Raw genomic sequence first — 26,374 nt, 5'->3', positions numbered from 1 at the left:
CATCGCACCGATGACGCTCGAATACCTTACTAATATCCTTTTGAGCCTTTAGAATATACGAAAAACGAAATGGGAGCTTTGGTCCTTTGCGTTAGAAAACAACTGCACTCGTTGCTTTATGGCATTCAAAAAGGAAACGCAATCCTCTCGGAGATGAGTCCTGACACATCCAATACATGAGTTCGATAAAGATTCCAAAGGTACACATTTGTGCGAGCAGCAAGACCAGCAATTGTTACGAGAAGCTAAAATTGAATTTTCTCATATTTAAAAGAAGTAATAGACACATAACGGGAAAATACATTTCGCCAGTGACGTCAAAATGACTCATCTAACTCTTGTGAATAAAACTTTTAACAAATTAATGTTTTTATTTTATTTGAAGAAAGCAAATTGACCTTAAACATTATCAATTGACTTAAAACGAAAGGTCAGATAGATATAGATAAAAATATTAACACGGTCATTAACAATGACCATCAATGTCATACCAAAGTTGGTAACAATAATGGTCAATAATAATCTTCTGACAACTTAAGAAATTAACAAATGCCGACATTTATTTGTTGATACGTTGTTGCGAATTCTTTTTTGGTGTCAGAAACACGTGTTGTCGTCCTAGTAACATTTTAGGTCAATACAAGTACTATTGTTTATTTTTAGAAGTGTTTTATATATAACTAATAAGATGGTCTATTGATTACTTGAAGATATTTTTATACGATTATTTAAAACCCGTTACAATCAACACCAAAGCTTGCGATATAATTATTACATTTAAGCATTAAAATATATATTGTTTATAATATTAAATATACTTAATTCTTCAATCGCAAAATAAGTTATTTTGAATATAAAATTGCCAATGTTAATCAGTTTTTACTATACAATTCTAGTGATCCAACTAGAAAATATCCGTTCAATTAGAAAAGTTAAAAACTTTGTAGTCATGGCTCGTGTTTACGTATCGATCGAGTTTTGTTAGAGAAAGCAAAGCGACAGTTTTAAATTGCTACATTAGATGTAATACATGCCATGCGTGCAAACGGTAATTTTATTTGCAATCTGTGGCAAGTCCGTAATGTCATCTGGCGTTCAGACGACAATTGTAATGGTACCACTATGTAATACAAACGACATATCAAATCAAATCAACTGACATTAGTTTCACTGAATTCTTGAGATTCGTTCTCTTAAATTTCTATTTAATAGAAGAATCATTAAATGCATCTTAGCTTACTAGTGATGTACTGCAGTTTAAAAAAATATGTCAATAATTTCATCGTTTTCTTATGCATTTATATGTAATATTATGTACTATATGATGTGTAGGTGGAATGTTGTTTACCTCTTACTTAGTCGGCGTCACATCAAAGCTGCGTTCGTATGGTTTATTAGAAGGGTCTTGCAGTCTTACAAGAAAGTGTCATTAATCAATGAACATGCTCGAACAAGAATCTAATATGAATGTTAATCAAAAAGCTGGCAAAAACGATTTTTGTATATAAATAGCAATATAATAGTGTACGCCTCGATTAACCAGAGTTTGATTTATCATTCTTGTCTATTAAATGATAATCAAAGATCCATTACCGTGGTTTCATTATTCGTGGAACAATTGTTACAATACGCGTGTACTTCAGCGCTTAAGAAATGACCCTGTGACCTTCTTTAAGATTTCGTGTCGACTAAACATCGATTTGAAGACCGAAATCTTTACAAGTATATACTTGCAAATCATGTTCGAGTATGAGAATTAAACGATAAAGTATAGAGGAATGTTGATGATATAAATTCCACCATATTTGTATGGCATCTATCTTATTATGAACGAGGTCTGTAATGATACCGCGTTTCAACTATAGTCCCAGCCATTTCCTTCTAAGACGACGTAGTTGTATCTGGTCAATTATTGCCTATCCAACAGATGGATTATATGAAAAAACCGCATGCTCCAGCTCGGCGCGGCGCACGCGTCTCTGATTGCGATCGCTCGCGCCAACGTAGTGTTTTCTTTTGATTTCTAGCAACGTTACAGCGCTGTTTTATAACGTAAATAGTTTTAAAGTCATCGCGTTTAGTGCTTAGTTCGTTATAGTGTAGCGTCCACGTATGACATCGATCGCGTGCCTAGCATTATGCGTGGCTAATGCCTCACTATTTGCGGTTGGACACACCGCGATAATATCAACGTAACGTAATGTTTTCTACTGATAGGGATGCACTATACTATTATGTCTGTATCATAATAACAATGTAAGAACCACTAATCATACTTTTATTTTTAGACCTAAGCTTTATATATAAAATTGGTTGTATCCATTTAGAATAAGTAGGTATTATTGCCATCTTTTTTTTTAAATTGTCAATATAATTTTAATTATCTTTGGTTTAATTTACCAGTTTTATTAAAGATGTATAACATAGTTGGCAATTATCTATGTATGTATGTAATCACTACTTTATTAAAAAAAATGTATTATATAAATTTAAATAAAATAACTCCTTTATTATCATTCAAATTTAAAACGACGTTTTATTTTCTATTGATTTTTATAAAATATAACAATATTTTTAATTTAAACTATATAAAAAAAGTGATATAATAAAAAAAGAAGATAAAATATACCTACAATTGTTTGGGTTAAAAAATTTTTTATTAAATACTATGACTAAATACTGTTAGTATTCAGTAATAGTATTCTGTCACCTAACAATTACGTTCGTCTGAAAACCGATCGAAACTTCCGTACGCAAGTGTGTATAATGAGTAGTCTATAGAAGTATTATAGAAACAGGGAGCCGCGTGTGATCACCGGTTTATAAATAGATCTTTTATCGTAACCAGTAGCTAGAATGGTAGCTGACCAGTTGAATGATGTATTACCTAGTCAACAGTTATTAAGGTTATTATGGATAAAAACATAGACAACCTATCAAATAATACGTATAGAATATTGGATATGAGTAATGTGTTGATGAGGGTTTTAGTACTAGTTTACCTGCCATTTTGGTGCCTCGTGGCAACATTACTTGTTCTGCGGTCAGACTTATGAAAAGTTATAAAGTATTTATACAATATCAGTCGGAACTAAGATGACAGTGTGTTAATCGATGATTGCGGGTTCAAATCCAGATAAGCATCATTGAATTTCCACAAGCTTAATTTGTGTTTATAATTCATCTTGTGCTTGGCGTTAAAGGTAATCATCGTGAGCAAACCTGCATCTGTCTAATTTCAGAGAATTTTATGCCACATGTGTAACAATTATATCGCATTAGAGCGGCAGGGAGAGGAGGCTTTAGCCCAGCAGTGGAATGTTTCAGGCATACTTTTATGCCGGAGGTTAAAAATTGACAGAAAAATTCCGTGTTTCAGAAAGCAAGTAAAGTCGTCGATCCTGCGTTTGTACTCCATCCGTTCGAGTCTATCTGTGTAGCCACTTGTGACTAATGTCTGACCGGTCAATTAAGATCGCGCATATTGTAAGGAATGACTTTCGCCTTTTCCAATGCTTTGTCTTTTAATCTGATGACAAAGGTGAGCGTTTACCATTAGAGTTCACGTTATCGCAAATAAAACTGATTAGGTACTAATGTTATTATATAGAACATATTTTATGTTTAGTAATTCTTACATCTGCAATTAAAAATTTTATAATCTCCATAATATCTAATATATTAACCGGAACGAGACTACCGGCTAATATGCAATTTGGGTAAGTCTAAACCAGACTTTTTCAATCAGATTTCAATTCAAGACATTTTCAGACAATTTCAAGAGACTTAAGTGTTATGTAATGTAAGGTTAAGTGTATTGTCAAATCCATCGATTCAATAACCTTTATAATTGAAATACAGAGGTCAAGACATCAGTTGTAGTTACCTAGATAGACGGAAAGCGAAGATCTGTGGATCAATACCTAGGTGTAGTCTACCTAGGTATAATGACATTATTAGTTATGTATGTAGGATAATTCTTTCAAAATATATATTTTTTGTGTTGTCGTTTATTAAGTATTACTAGATACGTGTTGCGTTACCTTATCAAAATATATTATATGATAATGTTTTGCTAGAACATTCTCTAAAAAATGACGAATATACTGGTAGAAATTTCATGTTAAAATGTTCAGCAGTCCACGTAATTAATACAGAAATTGATCCAGAAGTGCTAGATCGTATATTGTTAGAATACCACCATCCATCGAAAGAACTTCTGACACGTGCATCACCTAACCAAACTTTTAGGCATTCTACGAAATACGCTCTGAGTAATTATGTTCTGTCCAAAGCCAGTCTTTCCTCATCAAAAGGACATTATATTGCATAAAGTTCTCCGACGATCTTGTGTTAAGTGATATTTTCAATCTTCTTTTTAAATATTTTTTTGCCGTATGTTCTATGTGTATCCCATGTACAAATATAAAAGTAAAATACGTTCGACGAATGTATTCATACGTATCATTATTTGTAAAATAAATTATACGTTCGGTAACAAGATCTTGGAACTGGGAATCAATATGTCATTCGTTAACAATCTCGTATCAATTACTGTAGTTGTTCCTCCAATCGTTCCGTCAGATTATAATCATGTGTCTGTTCACAAATATTAAAATTATCTTTTGATTATTTGATTCAATCGTTAATTTGTGTGAAGTTTTTTCTCGTACAGGCAGTAGCCAGACTCTCGTGAACTCTTTTTTGTGTACACATTTTATTGACCGGAGGCATCCGAGTGGTGATATTGACAGAGTGCATTATTACAACGAGTTCCATTCAAACGCATTAATTTGTTTTCGAGTACTTAACAATGAAAATGTACATAAATTTAACAATATTTTAATGAATTGCGTTCGTCTCTATCGGTATCATTTAGTTTTTTTTTTTATATTATTGTATTTGTGTATACAGATACGTTTCTAATTGACGTATCTACTATCTTTTATATAAAAAAAAACAGTTCTTAGTTTTGTTTAATATTATTGAATTACGATTCAATGTAAGTTCTATAAAATATTTTCGTTTATAAGATTACTATTGTGATTCAATTTTAATGAATACATTTTTTATATATACTAATATTCATTTCAAGTCAATCTAAGCGTTCATTTAATAAATCGTAGAAACTATTCGGTTCTATGATCAGTTAAAACGGTCGATCCTTCACGTTTATGATAATCTTCACCCATCATTTGTTCTATTGAAAACCGTTAAACGTTACCGGAACCGGTCCGATTCTATGTCAGAATCGTCTGTCATATGCAATCTGTTAAGGCTTTATGTATAACCAGTCAAAGTGAACAGGTTTGCAATAATTTATAACACCATGATTCGCGCCTTATTAGGGCGAACACACGTCGCCTAGAGTAAGATTTTAGATAGAACTATAATATGTTAGTATTGTTATATAATATAATATAATATAATATGCCGCCGCCGGTTCTTCTCAGGTCAGGGTGTTTTCTTTTTCCGAACCGGTGGTAGTGTTTAACTTGACAATCAATAAGAAAGTGTAATACTTCTATATTGAATAAAGGAATTTGAGTTTGAGTTTGAGTTTATGATGTTAGTATTGTTAAGAAGCTCCCATTAAATGTTCCACTGTTATTCAAAGCCCTTCTCTCCTCTTCAGGACAAGGGTTGAACTTTATTCAAACGCTGCATCAATGTGAGATAATGGTTACATATGTAGAAGAATTCATCTGACACATGCAGGTTTCCTCACGATGTTTTCCTTCATCACCGACCACGAGGCATAATATAAACACAAATTAAGCACATGAAAATTTTGAAATGCTTGTACGGTAAAGATTATCATATCGTTGGAAGTGAATTGCTTTGATATACCTATAGGCTATTTATTGTGCTATGGCGTTTCAGTACATAATGTGAGCCTCGTCAAAAAATAAAGAACATTTTGCACTTTCTTTGTTTTTTTTTTTTGCAGGAAAGACGCCTTTACATTTTTCCATGATCTACTTTAACTGCCCCATCTTTTAGACTTGCTAGTGCCAAGTGCACTAGAATACCCACTAAAAATCATAAGTACCTGATCCGTCTTTCCAGGGGACATCAAAGGTTTCCTTATATCGCGGTAATCACTAGATGGACATATATAATACTAAAACTTAATATATCATCATATTATTTACTGATAAGAGTTTTTACTAACCTTATAAAATCATAGCGGTTGTTGCTTTGTGTTCATCTGTAAAACAAACAAAAAAATGAAATCATAACATATAGCCAAAAAATTTCTGTGTCCACAGTTCCATGGTAGCTTGTAAGTTTAACGGTAAAGTTAATATTATCTTAAGATTCACAAGATTAACTCAAAATACTCGTTTAATTCTACGTGTTTACGTTGATGAGATCAAAGCAATTACGGATTCGGTGATTAATTTTTCTCAGGCTCACTAAGTAAATAAGTTACGTTCTTATTCAGTGTATGATGTAAAGAATGTACATAAACACGATGGTATTCGAATTTAAGTTAAACAATCGCTGTATCAGCTCCGCAGACGACGATCAGATTTGTTGACACACTATGACTTTCCTCCTAAGCAAACATTGTAAAATCATTCTAATTGCTATATCGTGTACGAAAATTAGGTAATCTGTACATATATTGAGTAACAGGGCCGTATGTATACATTTAATGTTAGTATACATTTTGTAAGTTTTAATGTTAAAATCATATTTGATAATAATATATTCGGTCCAATATATAAATATTTATCTAAATATCTGACAGGTCCAGAGTCAGGTCCAGTGGCAAGCTTGAATGGCAGCGGATCCCCAAGTCCTGGTATCGGTTCCCAGGTTGGGCTAGTAAATTTTATGATATTTTTATGTTAGGAATGTATTAGTCGCTACTCGAAGGTAAAATCGCTAACAGTGTACCGATCCCGGGTTTCGGAAAGTACGAATATAATTAGGTTCTGTATTAAAGAATAATAATTTTATATATTTGTCGTATAAGCGATAACATTTTATTTACTAATACAAAATAATTTCTCATCTAATAACCGTTAAGACGCGCCGTTTAATTTCATTTTAGGTACTACAAAATGTATGCTTATTGCCTTAAGTTCATTCACTTAAAGCGCAATTATTGTTGGGGCATTGAAGAGTTTTATTATGAATTTATGATTGTCAGCTCTCTTATGCCTTATTACAATGGAATAAAGGTGATTTTTGACGGTAGATTATGACATGTCGTATGGTAAGGCATTAGCCAGTGCGATATGGTAGGATGGTCGGCGCTGGAGCGTGATGCTTAACTGCCCAAGTACGACGCTGACTTGGAAGCTTCTTCCTGAGTTTTTAAGTTGAAAGTTGCGAACATTGATTATTATTATTATTAATTTATTCAGTCTCTTGATGCGGAACTTGTTTCTAGCTTTTTAAAATGTATTACTATTTTTTTTTTAATTATGCCGTATAGAAATCTTAACTGCAACATTGTATTTATAGGAACAGATGATAATGCGTACAATAAAATTTGTATTTAATAAATATATTATGGAGTTTATAATGGCAATAAAGTCGCCAAAAAAGTCTATTCAAAAATAGCATATAATAATTAAACATTTAAATAATTTAAACATTCGTAATTAACTTATCTGTGTAATTCAATTGTCCGAAGTGAGTAACTGCTGAGTTTCATGTCGGTTCTTCTTGGTAGAATCTACATCCGGAATTTAAAATTTAGCTTAAACTTGTAAATTTACGATTGATACATTTGATAAGAATCATTTACACATACACTGCACTTAATAAATAACCAAATAAACAGTTTCCAAATGTCCCACTACTGGGATAAGGCTCTCTCTCCCTTTAAGGAAGGCTTGAAGTTTATAATATATACTAAAACAGATAACTAAACTTAATTAACAAATCAAGTAGATAAACTATGTCTTTGTATATAATACTTAAATTAGATCTGTGCGAATCGAGGCGGCTAGCTAGATTAAATATAATGTACATTACTGACACGACACTCGTTTACTACGGACTCTGTTTCCCACAGTTTAGAAAAATTAAAATAACCACAGTTGATTAACATAAGTAGTCATGTCTAGAACTAATATGAAATTAAATTAGAACCGTGTCGTGTTTTCTCTACGCATAATATAGTCGAAGTTTTAATTTGAGCCAAAATGGCTGAGTGGTTAGAACTCGTGACGCTTAACTGAAGATTGCGGGTTGAAGTCCGAGCATTATTTCTTCATTAAGTTTTCACGCTTTTGCTTAATTTGTGAATAAAATTCGTCTATTGAGTGAAAACTTCGTAAAGCACCTGAAAAACAAAACCTGTACCACATACCACGTGAGTATCCACATTAAAGCAACGTGGTGGATAAGCTGTAAACCATATCATATAAATATATATTTTACCTTAAGCATAGTAGAATCGGCATAATTGTTACAATTTAATTTATACTTATAATGGAAAGGTTTCAAAATCGCATAATCCTCACTGTATTTCCCACTCAACGCTCTAAGATTTAAAAAAACAACGTAGGGTGAAGCCATCGTGGCAATAATATAATGATATAATATCAAATATGAGTGCTAATGTACTAAATTAAAAAGTGCTTGTTGCCTTAGAAAATACATATAAACCGCCTGAACAATAACTTTGTTTCGGTTAATTTGCATCACTACAGAATCGTACCACCTGCGTGGACACGTACTTTACTGAATTATGAATGTTGTATCGAATTTACATAGCAGGTTTAAATACATTTTAACCTTATGTATTCCAAAATATACTTTGTTTTTATATTAAATTATACTAATTAAATTTAACAGATTATAGATTTCAGTAATTATTCCAAATAATTTAATTAATTAAAATAAATGATTCAATTAATAAATAATGTATAATAAATTAAATCATAATATTTTATATTTAATCACACATAACTTACGTTCAAAATATTAAAAAGTTAACATAAAATACACAAAGGACTTTGTCACATTTATGGCAATAAAATTTTCGCACGGCACCGAGATATATTTACCGCAAGCTTAAATTTGACATGGTAACAAATGTAATATTTCATTTAAACTAAAACCGCTAACTACTTCACTTGTAAATAAGACGCTTGTCGCAACGTCGGCTTGTAAGTACATAATCTTATATTACTGTCTTGCTGTTTTACCATCATACATGACTTTAAAGTTATAATGTTTATACTCAGTAACTGTGCACTCAATTTATTAAGTAAATAGTGTTACTACGGTTTCTTATGTTATTTTTGAATATAAAAAGTCATGTAATCTTGAGTATTGTGTACTTGAAATTAAATAAATATTTCTTGTATTTTTCGCTGGTTCTTCTCAGGTCTGAGATGTTTCTTTCCGAACCGGTGATATTTGACAATGAATAGGTAAGTGCTTAATGCTTCTATATTGGATAAAGATTTATTTTTTACTTGATTTTGAATTTAAATAAATTTCTTTTTTTTTAAATGTAATGTTTCTTTTATCTCGAATCGCATATCGGGGGCAACCGTAAGCTGGTTGAACCAACCATTCCAGTCTTAATTCAAAATGTTGATTCAACTTTTAACTTTATTTGTTCCAAGGTTGGATCCAATCGTCCCGACATTCAACACGTCGAAAGAAGATATCAACACTTTACGGCGCAATTTTTCAACTTCCAACAATTATTAAATTGAACACACTATTCCACAAAAAGCAACTTTGAGTCCGATTTGAATATTTTCCCATTTGAACATTTTGCGACATTTATTTTTTAATATATTTTTCTAATTTACTGCCTTCAAGGTCGGCTAAGGTCAGCAATCCCTAATAGACGTATCTCGGTTACCGTGTTCTCTGAAATATGCTTTAATTTATTTTAATTGTCTCAAAAATCTAAAATTATACATTCAAATACCGAATTGCATAAAATGTTCCTTGCTCATCAATATATATTAATGTATTACAACAACTATTTCAGTTTAAAATTTATTTATCAAAATATTAAATTATATAATCGAACATAGAGCAATAAATTTAGTACATACAAGTATATATATGTTTACATAAGACGATTTATTTAAGAATCCTTAAGTAATCTAGATTTCTCTGACAATATCCATTCAAATCACGAATAAAACGATTAGGTAAGATGTATTTCCCGTTGGTTTGGTATGCATGGTATGACCAATACGGATCCATTTTAACTATTTGCGTGTAAAGATAGCGATCAAATGACGTCATCACAATTTATTACTTCAAAACTAAAAGATGTACTGTAAAATTCCGTTTACCGTTCTTTTTTTTTTTATTAAATATAATTACGAGGTATTATATAAACGTCCGTGACTAAATCTAATTTCATAAAAGTGCTTTCACATTTCGCGATTTTAATACGAATGAGACATTTATTATTCATAGTTATTATTGTTATTTTAAAAGTAAAGTATAGTATTCATTTAATTTTTTGAATATTTTACTTTAATAAAATGAGTCTTATTAAAATTAATGATAGGGCTTTCTAACAGTTTACAAATCTTTGAAAATAGGTAGATGGGCTGGCGAACGGCCACTCAATGGTTTCCATCGCCCATAGATATTGGCAGGGTAAGAAATATAAATCACACCAATGCTCTACCACATGTCGCAACGAACGAAGTCACAATTATTAAAATAGATCTGAAAGTTGATATATATTTTTTTTTTTTTATGAAAAACAAATGTATTACATCGTACAGCCTAATATTCAGCATATTATTTTAATAGAATAGATCTGAATTTAAACATCAATAATTTTATATAACTTTATTTTATTTAATGTTTAACGTTTATATGTTACCTTTTTATACATTTTTTTTTTAATTATTTTGTACTGTTTCTCGACAAAATATGCCAATATCATGATAATCTTAATTATGCGTAACAAGTTCAATGTACTATGAGATCTATATTGTCATAATAATTAGAATGTAAGGATACGTTTACATAAAATCTTAGAGCTGACTTTAAATAGGTTTGAATTATTGTAAAAAAAAAGAATCAACTGTATAATCCGCGTAAAATCCCGCTGTTAAAATACGGTCGGAAATACTGAACGATTTGTTTAAATAATTCTAATAGCGCGTTGGCTTTAACTTATGTATGTGAAAATCGTTTACAAAACAGTGGCATTCCTTTGGCTAATTTATAAAACAAAGATAAATATGAATGTCAATATTCATTATACTCAGCCTCAATTAATTTAACCGTCCCAAAGTTATTTTTGAACTTAAATATTTTTATAAAACTAATGGTCACCCGCGACTATGCTTGCGTTTAAGGAGTTGATCGTCAGCTGTAAGGCATAAAAAGTCCCATCCTTTCGATTTAAGATGCTTAGTGTCAATTTTTATCAAATACGTTGCAGTTGTTTGCCCGTAAAAGATCAACAGACAGACAGAGTTAAACATCATTAATTGTGCTAATCATATTTTTAATCCTATAAGGTCAAACAGCTTGTGAAAATCAAGGAACATTTTAAATTATTTATGTTTAAACAAAACTTGGATGCGTTTCACATGTAAATATATCAAAGCAAATAATGTCACTAGATGCTATCTCTGAAACTATGTTTCGCAATTAAAATTACGCATTCGTGTACGTTTCCTGTATTTTGTTTTTGTATTTATTTTTTGACTTTTAGTCTAAGCTAATAAAAGATATAATAATTTATTATTCTAGATAAAATTTATACTATTACTATTATATTATTATTCCTAATTGTTGTATTTTTATTAAATGTTTAACCTTTTTATTTTAATAATCACATTTGTCTCTTTAATCATTACTTTTAAAGCAATACCAAATTAAAATATGATTTTGGTAAATGGACAGATTCGCGGGGAACAGCTAGTGTATTATGAATATTTGTTCAATGTTTATTAAAGAGCAACCAGAAAACTATTTCCCAATATGTTTTACCAGCTGATACCCACGTTTATTGATTAAAATATAAGTGCAGGAAAACATATATTTTAAGGGATTCTACACGTGTCGTTTAAAATGCTGCCATTTATGTATCCGCCAATCCACCCTGGAGTAGCGTGGGTAATAAGCTACAACCAGAAGGACTTTATACAGCAGCTCTTACAAGTTTTATATCATGGTAGTATTTAAAAAATATAGGTATAACTCCCAAAGGTTATTAAAATGTAATTTTCATTCGAAAACGAAGTAGCATGTGTTACGAATTTGGCCGACGGTTTGATTTGTTTTAAATCACTTCAGTCGTGATATGGAATTTATCAATAGATTTTAAATATCTATACTCATATTATAAATACGAAAATAATTCTGCCTGTCAGTCAGTTGCTCTTTCACGCTCAAACCGTTGAACCGAACTTGATAAAAAATTAGTATGAAGCAAGTTTAACTCCTAGATATAGATGAATTTTTATATCTAATACTGGTCGATTAACCCCGAAAATGCGAGCGAAGCCACTGGCGACAATTAGTCGATTATATTTTATGTAAATTACTAATGTTTTATTTACAGTGAACTTGTCCATCGATTTGTCGCCGATAAAAAAAAAAAATACTTTTATCTACTTGGTCGAATGGTTTTGTGCGAGCTCGTCTGAGTAGGTACCACCTATACTTAGTATTGTTTTTACAGTTTGAATAATAAATGAGCTAGTGTAAAGGTACAAGGGATAATCTTAGTTCTCAGGTTTGGTAGTGCATTGGCGATTGTCAAGGCCAACGTCTATGGGTTGTGGTGACCAATAGCCATCAGATGGCCAATTTATTTCAAATGAAATAACATAGACTCAATATATTTTATATATCTCAAATGTAATTTGTTATGAATGTGTAAGTTTTTGTTAAGTTTAAAAAAAATGTAAATATTTGCATGGCGTGAAAATTATGCACGTCGCGTCCAAGGGATATTACGACTTTCCATGGTGTTGCTAGCTTGGAACGTGATCGCACATTAGTGTTGCCAGTTAAACACACACAATAAACATTACTGTCTTGTAACTAAAATATTTATCTTAAACAATAATGTATTACGTGCTTACTTAAGCTAGTCAACTATGAATAATTATATTAAAATAACAATATGAGATAGAAAAAGCGACAACATATTTCTTAAATACTCCTTGTAATAATATTTCAGACCTGATTTTTTGTAAGATATTTTTAACTTTCACTATTTTCTATGTACGACTGACGTTCGGCCGCGTGTCGATGTGTGTCTGTGACGTATATTTTTTTCGTACGTTACAAAAACCATTCAATTGAATGAATACCATGTCGTTTGGTCGGCCCTGCAAAGAGACTTTAATCGGATTAGATTTTTGAAGCGGGATGTTCCAACGATATACCAAAAATTTTATTTGAATATTCAGAAACATAGTTAATTTAAATTTAAAAAGTAGAAATATACCAAGTATGAGATTTAATATAAAAGTACTAGCTTCCGCCAGCGCCCTCACAAGAGAAGCAGGTACTCTTTTGTACTCTTAATAACGTGTATACAAAAATTCATGATAATCGTTGTTATTAAGACATAAAAAGGTAACAATTAAACAAACTCACAATCACATTGATAATACTAGTTAGGATTCTAAGGCGTTTAAAATCACAATTGAAAAAACGACACAATTTCCCAACTAACGAGTTTTCTAACTACTAAGATAGTTAAAATAATCTATAAATATTATTGACTATAATATTTCAAGCGGAGGTACCGAAGCAAACCGCTACTGGTCTAATGGACTAACAGATGTGCACAATGTATTACTAAATGCAATTTGAACGTGCTGGATGACTGCTGAGAACAAACGGACGTGTGTGTTTTAAGGTCATGGGCCAAGTCTAGACAAGTTGAATGAGTTTTGAGAATATACCTCGGAATGTTTCTTTCGCTTCCGATTTAAGGCTTTTCCACACTTTGTGTTTTGTAACTTAATACGACAATTTTAGAAAATATCTTTGATTAAATTATCATTGATTATGTATATGTTGTTTTTTGATTTATTTATTTTTTTAGGCTTTTCTTATCGAAACCGCTTACATCGATAGTGTAGCGGTTTCATGAAACTTGTCGAAACGAATTATATTTGAAAAATTTGTAATATTTATTTTTGCTACGGACATCAAACGTACGTTTAATAATATACCAAATGATAATGATTACTTATTATTTTATTAATAATACTTATGCTTCACCTGCGTCTTAACGTACATTATCACGTTAACTGAGCAGATGCAACCATCTATCGACGTGAAAATTGTACACCCATTATTTTGTAGTATTAGATATTGGAAGATAACACGGCCTGCGGTTTCTTCAACACAACAAAGGATAACGTTATAAATTACGCACCAAGTCCTGTTATATCAACGCGTTCGTATTGAGGTTAATAAAGTTATAGGTAGGCTTTTTATGGGTTAATGCGTTAATGTACTTGCGCTCTAAAGACTACTGCGCTCTTAGTACTTCTTGGTGCGATAATTATTGCTTATTTCTACACTGACATAATTAATAATGTAAACGGAGATACAACACTAGCATAAGGAAAAAAATCGACTAATTCCAATGAACATAATATCCTTTCCGTGAAACATAAAATACAACATAAATCTTATGCATGACGTGTAAATTATCATAAAATTGATCTAATATTAATTTCAGAAAAATCTATTGCTGAGCAAACTAGACGTTCTCCAAATTAATCTTCATTATATTATTAATAATAATCATTACACTAATACCGGAATAACTCGATAATTCGTTCTGCGAGGTATTTATCATATTAACACTGGGACGATTGCAATCAATCAAGACGAAGATATCAAATGATTCAACTTATTGCAACGCTCTGCGAGTCATTTATTTCCAAACGTGTTCGAAAAAAGGACTTTTTATATTCGACTCGTGTGGTTTTTTTATTAACCGTTGCATTAGAAATGATTTATATGCATATAAAAAAATCTGTATCAATGACGTATGTGCTATGCGCATGATTTTTATAAGATTTATCGTTGCTATTAATATCGAAACCGTAAACGGAATTTTGAATAATTTAGATCATTGATCTGATCTTTTAATAATCATTTATTTCATTTAACGGAACCTAGATGATATTTTATATCTTGAAAATGTTTATATCTAGAAGTGCTAGGTGCCGAGCATGATTTCTTGAAGAAATATGAGCAGTGACGGTCACGGTGACCTGTCTTCAGCCTAGCCTTCTATACAAGATATATTATAATAAACAATTGTACTCTGATTTTTCTCAATCTCAGAGACACATCTAGGGCAAGGTCGGGTTAAAATTGTATCCAAAAGTTTCTAAGTGCTACAAATTTTTGATCTGAATCTATTAATAAAAAACATCCAATTCGGTAGCAATTGAATAGCATTGTCTACTGTAGTGGTCTGTCATCCCATAGTCTCTATGTGACGTAGATTATGGTATATTTTGTATACTGAACATACAATAAAATAATGCTACTTACAACTCTAAATCACTTCTACCAAGACAATGCAAGAGATTATCGCGGTTATTTTAATCGAAATAATTCTGAAACTTTCGTTTCGAGATTCAATTCAAATCAATCAAAATTTACGACAAAACGAAATGCTTAAGAGAAAGTTATTTTAACTCTTTAAAATATTTATTCATATTTATTAATAGTGATATTTAAATACAGAAACATACATACTCACAGGTAACAACTTGTGTTTTCACAAAATAAATACACAGTTTTTATATACAAATAAATTATAGCATCTTAACAGCAGCTACTAAAATAACATAATAAAAAAAATGCATCCAACTAATTCCGTATTGCAGTTTTGGCCGCAGCAGTGTGGATCTGAAGGATTTTGCGTTCCCTACGCATCTTACTCACGAAATGTACATGTACACGAAACATAACGGTACGTCGTTTTTTTATATAGCTAGGCGGACGAGCATATGAGCCACCTGAAGGTAATTGGTCACCACCGTCCATAGACAATGGCGTTATAAGAAATATTTCCCAATCCTGACATCGCCACTCACCCTTCAAAATGAAACGCAACAATACTACTGCTGCTTGATGGTAGAATGTCTGATGAGTGGGTGGTACCTACCCAGACGGGCTTGCACAGAGGCCTAACACCTTATTTGATATGTGTATCCTATAATTTTTATAACGATTACAGACAATAAATTGCATATCATATTGTGCCATTCCACGTTCGTATTTTGCGATGGTTTTTGAGTCTCTTCCCACAAAATAACTCTAATAATTTATCTCGCTCCCTCGTCATTGATTTGACGGTCGGTAAAAGAAAACACAGCGTTCTAATCATTCCCTGAACTACATTTATAGTTAAACCCGTAAATAATCTACTAAAATTTGAATATGAACTTATATTATCTGTACTATAAGTGATTAACAGTAATTGTAAACGGTATACGACATCCGACCGATCGCATGATCTACATACATCGTCGCGTGTTGTATGAAATGCCTCCGTTATTCTTTACGCCGTTACCGTTATAAAATTGACCAGAGGATCCCGTTTACACAATATCTGAACGTTGATACTTAAAGCTTAATATTTTTTGATTGGCTCTAGAATGTTTATATTTAAATAAATATCCTTGCAACTGTTTGAATCTTTAATTTGTTGATTTCATTGTAGACTACATGAAACTCTCCTACTTCGTTAAGTATATATATTAAGTATATATATTAAGTAAGTATATTCTGAACTATTTTATTATAATTAATCTAGCCATATCTGTACACTTGTATTTATAATATCGAAAACATTTCATTTTCTATGTTTAGTTACAAATTCGTTATGAATGATGTATAAAGGTGACACCAAAGATTTATTTCGTTATTTTAAAATTGTGCGTGTAACGTTACTCACTTTTTTTACGTAACTTAATATTATGACTCATAGCAAGTTATTGTAAACGGGATCTATGATCTTACCAAAAATAACGGCGCGTGCGCATCATACGTTTTAATTTTTATGATAATTTAAATAGTTCCGCCGACGTTTAAGCGTATTTAATTACCTGATTCACTGACTTCTTTGTTTTTATACTTGATGATTCTAGTTAGTTAGTTAAAATTAACTTTTTTACTGTTATTTACATTGAGTCAATAACGTAACACGCGTTTTTACAAGATTGTATTTCGCAACGATTCCTATAACACTGTTTATTCAGGAACGGACAAAACGTACAATTTTATTCAAATAATTGAATATTATAATATTATATAACGTTACAATTTATAATGTATTTTAAATTTTAAGCGTTTTGATTACATTTTACACATATACATTCCTATGAGTTGAACGATACACATGTATAGGCAGATTAATTTAACAACGGTATTCAATGTTACAAAAACAAAATGTACTTATAGATATTTCCCTACAGCTAATGGTAGGTAATGCGGATTGAAATAGAGGGGATTGTGACACCGTTACCGTTAAACTGGCCACATTGGTCGCTTTGGTACCGCCTGCTTGAAGGCGGAACCGATTATATCAAATAATGAGTGTTTTCGTTGACTGTCAATTAGCCAAAACGCTTGGTTAGTTAATGCGTAATACGATTAAGTAAAACTGCCCCCAGTATTCGTTTTATTATACGATATTTTGATCTTTAAAAAAAAGTGTTCATTACTTTAAAGATGGCTTCTTTCAAAACAAATTTAACGCTATAAATAATTAAGTCAAGTTCATAACAATATCTAACTATTTTTTTTTTAATTTAACTTAAATATATCATCAAATCTTTTCTTAATTTTTTTTCTCAAGTTGTTGAATAATTTCTTGTAACTAATATATGTTTGTTTGGATCAAAAATATGAAAGAGCGATTATGGTGGACAAATTAAATGGCGATAGCAAATGATCCATCCGTATAAACAGAACTGGATTCACGGTTGGGGGCACAAATAAAATCATGTAAATATTGCGTCAAATCAAGATTAGCCCAACAACCTGTGGCTTAAATAAGTATATAAGGTTAATGATTATTTTTTACGCAGAGGTCATTACTCATTAGCAAATTTCACATGCTTTCAATTTAATTAGAGTTTATGTGGTTTACCAAGTAGTCGTACACAAAAATATTTCATTATAAAATAAATATTTTATGTTTATATTTTTTAATCTTAGCATATATTAAAAGATAAAATATAGGGATATAAAATTTAATATAAAATGTAAATTAGAAAAGAAATGCATAATTTAAGACATTATCCTTAATCTATTTGATATAATAATACTAGTTAAACCCGTAGCTTCGCCCACGTGGAATTCGGTATGTGATTAAAATCGTTGAAAAACTGCAATCGCGTCAAATGTGAAATAACATAGGTATATAATAAAAATGGTCTTAGTATATACATATATATATAATATTCTGAGACTATTATTATGAAGCCGTTACAGTTTAGTGTGGCGACTATCGGACTGCATCGGAAATGTTCAATTTCACGGCAAGCACTTCTTTCTATTTAAAATTATGTCCGTAATAATTAGTAAGTTTTTGCTTGGTTTAACGGAGAAAAAAAGGTCATAATAACTTACATCGTCTGTTTAATCCATTTTGGGATAGAATTGTCAATAGACATATTGTAATATATATCCCTAATAATATATACCTAAATAAAAAAATCTACACATTCTTTCTTTAAAAATTAAGCATGTTTAATTTTAATTTATTGACTTCTCTTTTTCTACAGCCTAACAAGTAAATTCTTAAAATCATTGTTATTTATTTAGAACAAAGAACATTGTAGTTTTAATATTTGTGTTCACAATTCTGTCTTGAAAACTACGGCAATGTCTTCTTTACTATTTTAATTAATGCAATTACCAAAAACCACTTTTTTTTTTTAATATTCCTCAATTCACATTTTTAATTTCATTATGAAAAATTACAACAAACCATAATACATCTTTAGGGTTAAAGTTTACTCCGTAAAATATTACATCAAAATTTATGTAAGAATAAAATAATATATTTTTCATATATATTAAAATACAAATTCTTATTCTTAAAACGGAAAATAAATGTTTGAATAAATTTTATAATATGTGTTGCATAGAAATTATTTCTTCGAGAAATATGCTAGAAAAAATTAAATAATTTATAGCTGGTATTGCCATTATAATAAACATGAATGTTAAACACAACAAATCAGGAATTCTAAAATGCATATAAATCGTCCTTGTCTAGTTGAATTTTGGTTTTTAAAATAAGCTTTGAATTTATTTAAAGTTATAATGTTTAAATGTGAATGACCTTTTTAATTATGTCGCTATATATTAAAAAAAAAAAAACATATTTTATAAAAATATTATAAAATCGCAAAAAATCAAATAATTTATTTAACAGTAATTCATATATTTATTGATTCTTCTCGGTAGATTCTACATTCCGGTGGAAGTTAATTGACTAAAGTATATTTTATTTTTGACTTCGAATAAAATATTTTACATAAGCAATGGCATCGATTCTATGCCATAAAGTCGATAAAGTCCATTGGTAGTATATAGTTTAGTAGCTCACGTGAATACTCAGTTGGTCGAGCTTCTAATCATAAAATCAATCATAACACAATCAAGAACCTTGTCCGATTGCATTTGTAGCTTATTGATTAATATTTATTGATTTTAAATACGAAACTATTTTTCTCTTGAAGATTTGACATCAGAATCAATATTGAAAAATACACAATAAAAAAAAAATAGCTTACGAAAAATTGTCTGCATGTGCACTGAAACCGTAAACTTAAAAATAATATTTACAATACCTAATCAGGCCTTTTTGAAGCCGGTGTTAACTTAACCAAGACTATTTAGTTAAGCCGCGCTAATGTCGCTTATAACTCGTAGGTTGAATTTTGATAAGTGCATTTAAGCTTCATGGATAATCTTAAAATGTTTTAGTTTGCATTAATGCATTTTGATGTTTAGTTTAAAAATAATATTTACAATATTTTGTATGCTAATTTTAATAATTATTATTATTAATTATAAAAATAAAAAAATATTTATTTAATTATTCAAGGGTCGTGCTACCCTGTTTAATATCACATGTTTTATTAAATGCGTTATTCTGAAAGGTATATTTAATATTTTGGACACCAGTTCGGTAGGCTACGTTATAGATAACTATTTTTAGTAATTATTTGGATATAATTTAGCCCTTAACGTTAATAATTCTTATACGACTAAATGCAACAATATTATACATTATTTCAATTATCATGTTTCGATTCGAAACAATTTCAATATTAGCCAGCTACCGTCGGCGTCATGCGTCTTGTAATTGCCACATTTTGTATGTAATAATAAGAAATTTTATAAAAAGTCCTCTTATATAACATATTATAGAAATATGAACTAAAATAATAACAATGTAAATATAATTATATATAATTAGAGCCGAGATGGCCCAGTGGCTAGAACGCGTGCATCTTAACCGATGATTTCGGGTTCAAACCCAGGCAGGCACCACTGAAATTTCATGTGCTTAATTGGTCTTTATAATTCATCTCGAAACCTGCATGTGTCTAATTTCAACGAAATTCTGCCACATGTGTATTCCGCCAACCCGCATTGGAGCAGCGTGGTGGAATATGCTCCAAACCTTCTCCTCAAAGGGAGAGGAGGCCTTTATCCCAGCAGTGGGACATTTACGGGCTGCTAATGTATGTAATGTAATGTAAAATATAATTAAAGGCAATGTTGTTTTTGTAATTTTTATTTTATATAATAAAAAAATATAAAAATACCAACATTGATACGAATAATTTCGTTTTAAAGTTGTTCAATAAATGTTCACAAAAAGCGATCGTTTTTTTGTTACTTTGATGATGTTTACACTTTTAAAGACGTATCGCTTTGAATGTTATCAACATGAGATATTAATTTTAAGTGCTCAGTGATAAGTTGATGGTGTAACTTTTTCAATAAATAAACAAATAAAATAAAAATAAATGACCAAATAAAGAAATCGATCTAATAAAAAATCAGATCAAAATTTTATTTTTTAAATATTTGCATCAATAATATAAATAATGTAATCACTTACCGTCACATAATATATTTAACATTAAAATAACCGACTCCAATTTCTTCCCTTAAATTTCGTTAAAAACAAAATTACCTATTATATTAGTATTTACCAAATCGGTTGAAAAAATGCAACCAAATAGATGACCTCCTTCTTTTTAAGTCGATTAAAATTATAGCTATATGTCAAGTCTCTAGTTTGATCTTACAGAATAATTTGTGTTTTCGTTTTCTCAATATAATTATCTCTTTTCAGAATTTACCGATACTTCTCGACATTTTTTTTTTAAAATAATTATTATAACATACGCATTAATGAAATATAGAAAACAAACCTCTTTGAATGCTAAACGTGAAATATATAGATCTGTTAATACCTTCGGTAGCTTCATTCAACATTACAAGACAATAAAATATTGAAACAAAGGGAAAAGTGTTGACACAAAATAAGTTAAGACTAAGAATCGGCTATTCTCTACGTCGTAATAAATAGTTACGACATTTCCTATTCAATTTTACTGTTGAATAATACAAGCGATTCGTCCTGGCTGAACTTGAGAGAAAAAACTTATAATACAGATAAAAAATAAATGAACATATTCGAAATTCAATTACTTTTTACTTTAATTAGATTTTATTATTCTATCGTTTTATTTATTTAAATTCAATCCTCATTGAAACTATTTATAAATAAATATTGGACAACATCACATACATTACTCTGATCCCAATATAAGTAGCTAAAGCACTTGTGTTATGGAAATCAGAAGTAACGAGTAACGACGGTACCACAAACACCCAGACCCAAGACAATATAAAAGACTAATGAACTTTTTCTACATCGACTCGTATTCATTATAATAACAAAATTTTTAATCTAATAAATAATAATGTATTAAATTTCGATAGTTATGTTTTTATATATACATAGTTTTTCATATACATTTAGCAAGTGACCAACAGGGGAATGTGATTTCGATTATATAAGAAAAGTAATGTTATTATTTTTTATTACAACTTCGAGAGTATTAATGCCGTCGAAACCTCTATCAAAATTATTCTAATAATGATATCCTCTTGACCGATTTCAGCCACGACGATAATCTTAATTGAGATCAACCAACTACGCAGAACATATTATGTGCACAAGAGTGTGAGCAACCAGATATGCTCTGACTATTCCTTATCTTATATAATCCAATGGGACGGCAACGTGCGACCTCTCCGGAAAGAATTCAGGCGAAGGACCAGACTCTCTCTGGACTGTTTAACACAATAACTTTTTGAATTAATTTACTTGGTGGTATGGCTTTGTGCACGCTTGTCTGGGTAGGTTCATGATCACCGTCGTATCAGCCACTCCTTAGATATTCTACCGCCAAACAGCAGTACTCAGTTCTGTTATGAGTGAACCAGTATAACTGTCCTTTCACAATGGACATACTTTCTTAGATCCCAAGGTTGGTGGCGCATTAGGGATGTCTGTAGGCGGTGGTGACCACTTACCATCAGGTGGCATATTTACCCGACCGACTGACATTATTATATTAAAAAAATCCAATGACTCGACCCGGGGTTCCAACCCCAAGTCCTCGGGATCTGCCTCATATCTTCTAACCAATACACTCTCTCTGGTAATAAACATATAATTATTACTCTGTTATTATTATTACAAAGTAATATAACAGTAATAAAGGAAATGAAATCATCATTACATATCTTTACAATAATAATTAATTATTAATAAAATACCTACATCAAAACCTTCATTGCTCTCGCGGCAACTAAATTACAAATAGTTTTAATTACTATAATTTGTCTTTACAATAACTTTTTTAATGCTTTTTATTAATATACTTGTTACTTTTTTATAAGTTTAGTAAGTGCAGCTAACCTAAAGAAATAAGACATTACGTCAGTCCCTTTGCTTATAATTACACTGGCTCACTCAGTTTTCAAAAGGGAACACAACTATAATAAGTATTTTTCTTTGACAGAATATTTTGTGATAACGGTTTTATTAACTAACTGGATGTCAATTAATGTATTACTGAAACTGATGTTAAGTAAATTAATTTCATGAATTATATAGCTGTATATATATGAAATATATAGCTGCAAATATTCTCATCTAATCAATATAACACGTGAGTACTATAACACAATTACAATGTGTATTGTTGAAGACGGCAATTATATCTTCTCATTATCGAGATCTCTTTTTACCGACATCGTGAGAATCGACCGGAACAATGTCTTCGGAAGCAATCACACGTGTTGTGTACAAAACGCCTTTGTGTGTGTAAAGAAAAAAAACTCTTTATTTATTATAAATAAAGAGGTTTTATATATTTTATTTTCTGATGAGTAGAAATATGTATGTCAATTAAAAAAAAATGTATTTATATTTGTATGCTTTATGTTATACAAACTGCTCTACGGTTTCGCTCACGTTAAATTTGGATTATGTATTTCATAAATTTTACCATATAGGTTAATGTTTATGGCTCGCTTTTTAGGGTCACAGCTCAAAGTTATACAGCCTTATGTTCTCGTTGAAGAAGCAAAAATGATAATTTCATTTGGACTACTATTCTTAGCGCGTTCAACCATAGAAATTCTCTAGCATTAAAAATGACAAAACGTAAACATAATATTTTCAGTCACCAATATAGATAGCTATATTATAATTATCACTCTTAAATTATTAATTAACAAATTTTTAATATTATAAATTAGCAATTTTGTTTGTAATAAATATTTTTTTTATTTTATCGGACTCTTTGACGCAATGAAATTGTGAACTCTTTTTTATATATACGAATAGAATATATAGATAGACAATATTTGATTACCAATACATTTATATATATTTACAGTTACATTAGAAAATAAAAGAAGATAGTAATATATCAATTTATAACTTTATCTATAAAAATAAATCTGTTTTGTTTGACTTTCATCGCTACACGCTAAATTGCATCTGTATCTTATTAAATATAACTATTAAGAAAATATTTTTATAATTCCATTTTCGAAATGAGTCGCACAGATTAGATAGCGAATTAATTCAGACATTTTGATTATTTATTGCTAGAACTAGTGACTACCGATTAGTCTATGGTCTATTATTGTATTATAGGTATTGAGAAATAAATCAGTTTTAAGCTTAACAAAATTGAAATTCATAAATTATTTTTAGTTTCAACACGCGTCTGGAGATCTAAGAAAGTCTTTCAATTTTTTGTTTTAATTTATAAATTGTAAATTTACTGTTCATATAGATAAGATGAAGTGGAAGCAAAAACTGTACTAGAATATTACCTATCAATAAAATATGAGTTGCTCTTTCATTTTCTCTTATTTCTTTATGTTTCATAGCGTTATGTTAATGCAATTTCAATCATTATTATTTTTTATTTGTAGTTTAACTCAGTAATCAAAATGATAAAGTTTTTATTTTGGATATACTCCCAATATATTATCATAGTATTTATTTATCTTTTATATTTTTGTAATTAAAAATAACAGATTATAAACTACTGTGAAGATAAGACTCACCTGAAAATAACGGCTACACTTCTTTACATACTGTAACGCTGCATTATGTTAATTTGTCTATATTTGTAACCTATTCACCAAAAAGTTCAGTCCACAACACATTTTCAAACATTTATTTCTCATCTGTTGCGGCTTAAAAATAGAATACTATTTTCGGCTCTATGCGTTACTACTGGAGGTTCTTTATCGTGTTCAGTTTCGAAATCACGCGAGGTTCTTTATCGTGTATTGTTCGAGTGTCGTTCGAGTAGACTCGTCAGTGCCGCGCGTGTCGGGTAAATGGCTCTACTCCGCCGCACCTGTCCGCTATCCTCGCATGGTATCGCACGGGGATGTTCAATATCAATGACTTGCAATTAAAAAGTTTACAGCACGCGCTACTAGAGTTCCGTACATATTTTTTATATTGAAATCTTTCTGTGGGCGCTTGTCTTCGCTCTGTTTGTTTTGTTGTTTAAAAATAGAAATAACGTGCTGACATAGAGTAACAGTTATCTAGTGTCAGTACTCATATGACACGTTGTCTAAATTTACAGATTGTCTGTTACAACTTAAATATATATAATGAAAAAAATAATTTAATAAACATTTTTAAACTTAAATTATCTATGGAACAAGAAATACAAAATTATAATGGTTCATCTAAATTCGCTTGTATTAAAGGAACCTTAATTTTACCTACATATTTATAATGATTGATGTCCAACAGATCAATTAAACTGACCGTTGGATCGGAATCGGATTAAATTTGGTACAGTATTCATTATGTAGTTAGTGCATTATGTGAGCTTCTTTATAAAGCCGAATAGAATAATTTCGGTAAAGTTAAGTTTGATTAATTTATAATTTTACTGTCAAAGTGATTTATTTTTCACGATGAAAATTAATAAGAGCTGCTTAATAAATTGTAATTTTAATAAGTACGATACTGGCAGTTTAAATCTAATTTAAAAATAGTTAATGCAATTTTAAATGGTTGGCTGACAAGATACCATTGGTTCCGAATATGAATTCTACCGGGAATAACTGGTAAAAAAAATAGTAGTAGCAAATTTTATTGTAATTACAAATTTGAACTAAAATCTTATATTTTTTATAACATTCAACAAATCGCATATAGCGTTCTTTGTATATTATTAACGTAAGCTTTAAATTTATCAATATTATTAAAGATTAAGATAGATAAGATTATTAATAATTTTACTAAAGAAACTCATTGTTATAAGTTTATTAAAGATGCTAACGAAGTGATTTACGTAAATTAAGCAAACTTAAATTAAGTAATAGCATCAAAATCATTCTACATTTTTATTTTAAGTTAAGTTATTAAAAATAAAAATTAATGGCAGCGGTGGGATTCGAACCCACGCCTCCGAAGAGACTGGTGCCTTAAACCAGCGCCTTAGACCGCTCGGCCACGCTACCGATGAAAAAGATTCACAAAATTAACAAATCATTTCGAAAATATTGATAAAATAGTATATTAAATAATATTACAAGTTGTAATCAATAAATTTATTTCTATTAATAGTTGGTACTAATTAATTATAAGATATTAATAGTAAAAAAACATCCGCTTAATTGGGTATTTGGAAATCACTTCAATGGCAGATTTAGCCAATCATTAGTTAAACCTGGCACCTGATTAACCAAGAAGTATGGAATACTATGAATTCACTGTCAATGCGGTACAAACCACGGATTCGGCGATGTTACGTTCATTTTTCTT

The 26,374-nt window shown here is 30.3% G+C and overlaps 1 protein-coding gene and 1 non-coding gene across 3 annotated transcripts in view; both read right to left on the bottom strand.

Moving 5' to 3' along the window:
- The window catches only part of LOC125070377, a 64,116-nt gene extending 39,144 nt beyond the window's left edge, over positions 1–24,972 (bottom strand). The window contains exons 1-2 of one of the 2 annotated variants that reach the window (XM_047680221.1): positions 24,646–24,972; positions 6,176–6,211 (exon numbers count right to left, since the gene is read on the bottom strand). The gene's annotated coding sequence lies outside the window, so the exon portion shown is untranslated. The remainder of the gene's footprint in view (positions 1–6,175; positions 6,212–24,645) is intronic. The other variant, XM_047680222.1, reaches the window with a different exon arrangement.
- A 1,016-nt stretch (positions 24,973–25,988) lies between these two features.
- On the bottom strand, positions 25,989–26,070 carry Trnal-aag. Its single transcript has one exon. It is a non-coding gene; the product is annotated as a tRNA-Leu (tRNA).
- Positions 26,071–26,374: the final 304 nt, after the last annotated feature.

The sequence above is a fragment of the Vanessa atalanta genome, chromosome 17 (genome assembly GCF_905147765.1).
Source record: "Vanessa atalanta chromosome 17, ilVanAtal1.2, whole genome shotgun sequence".
Classification (NCBI taxonomy): Eukaryota; Metazoa; Arthropoda; class Insecta; order Lepidoptera; family Nymphalidae; genus Vanessa; species Vanessa atalanta.
Note: the sequence above shows the minus strand (reverse complement) of the source record. Positions and strands in the feature narration are given on the sequence as shown.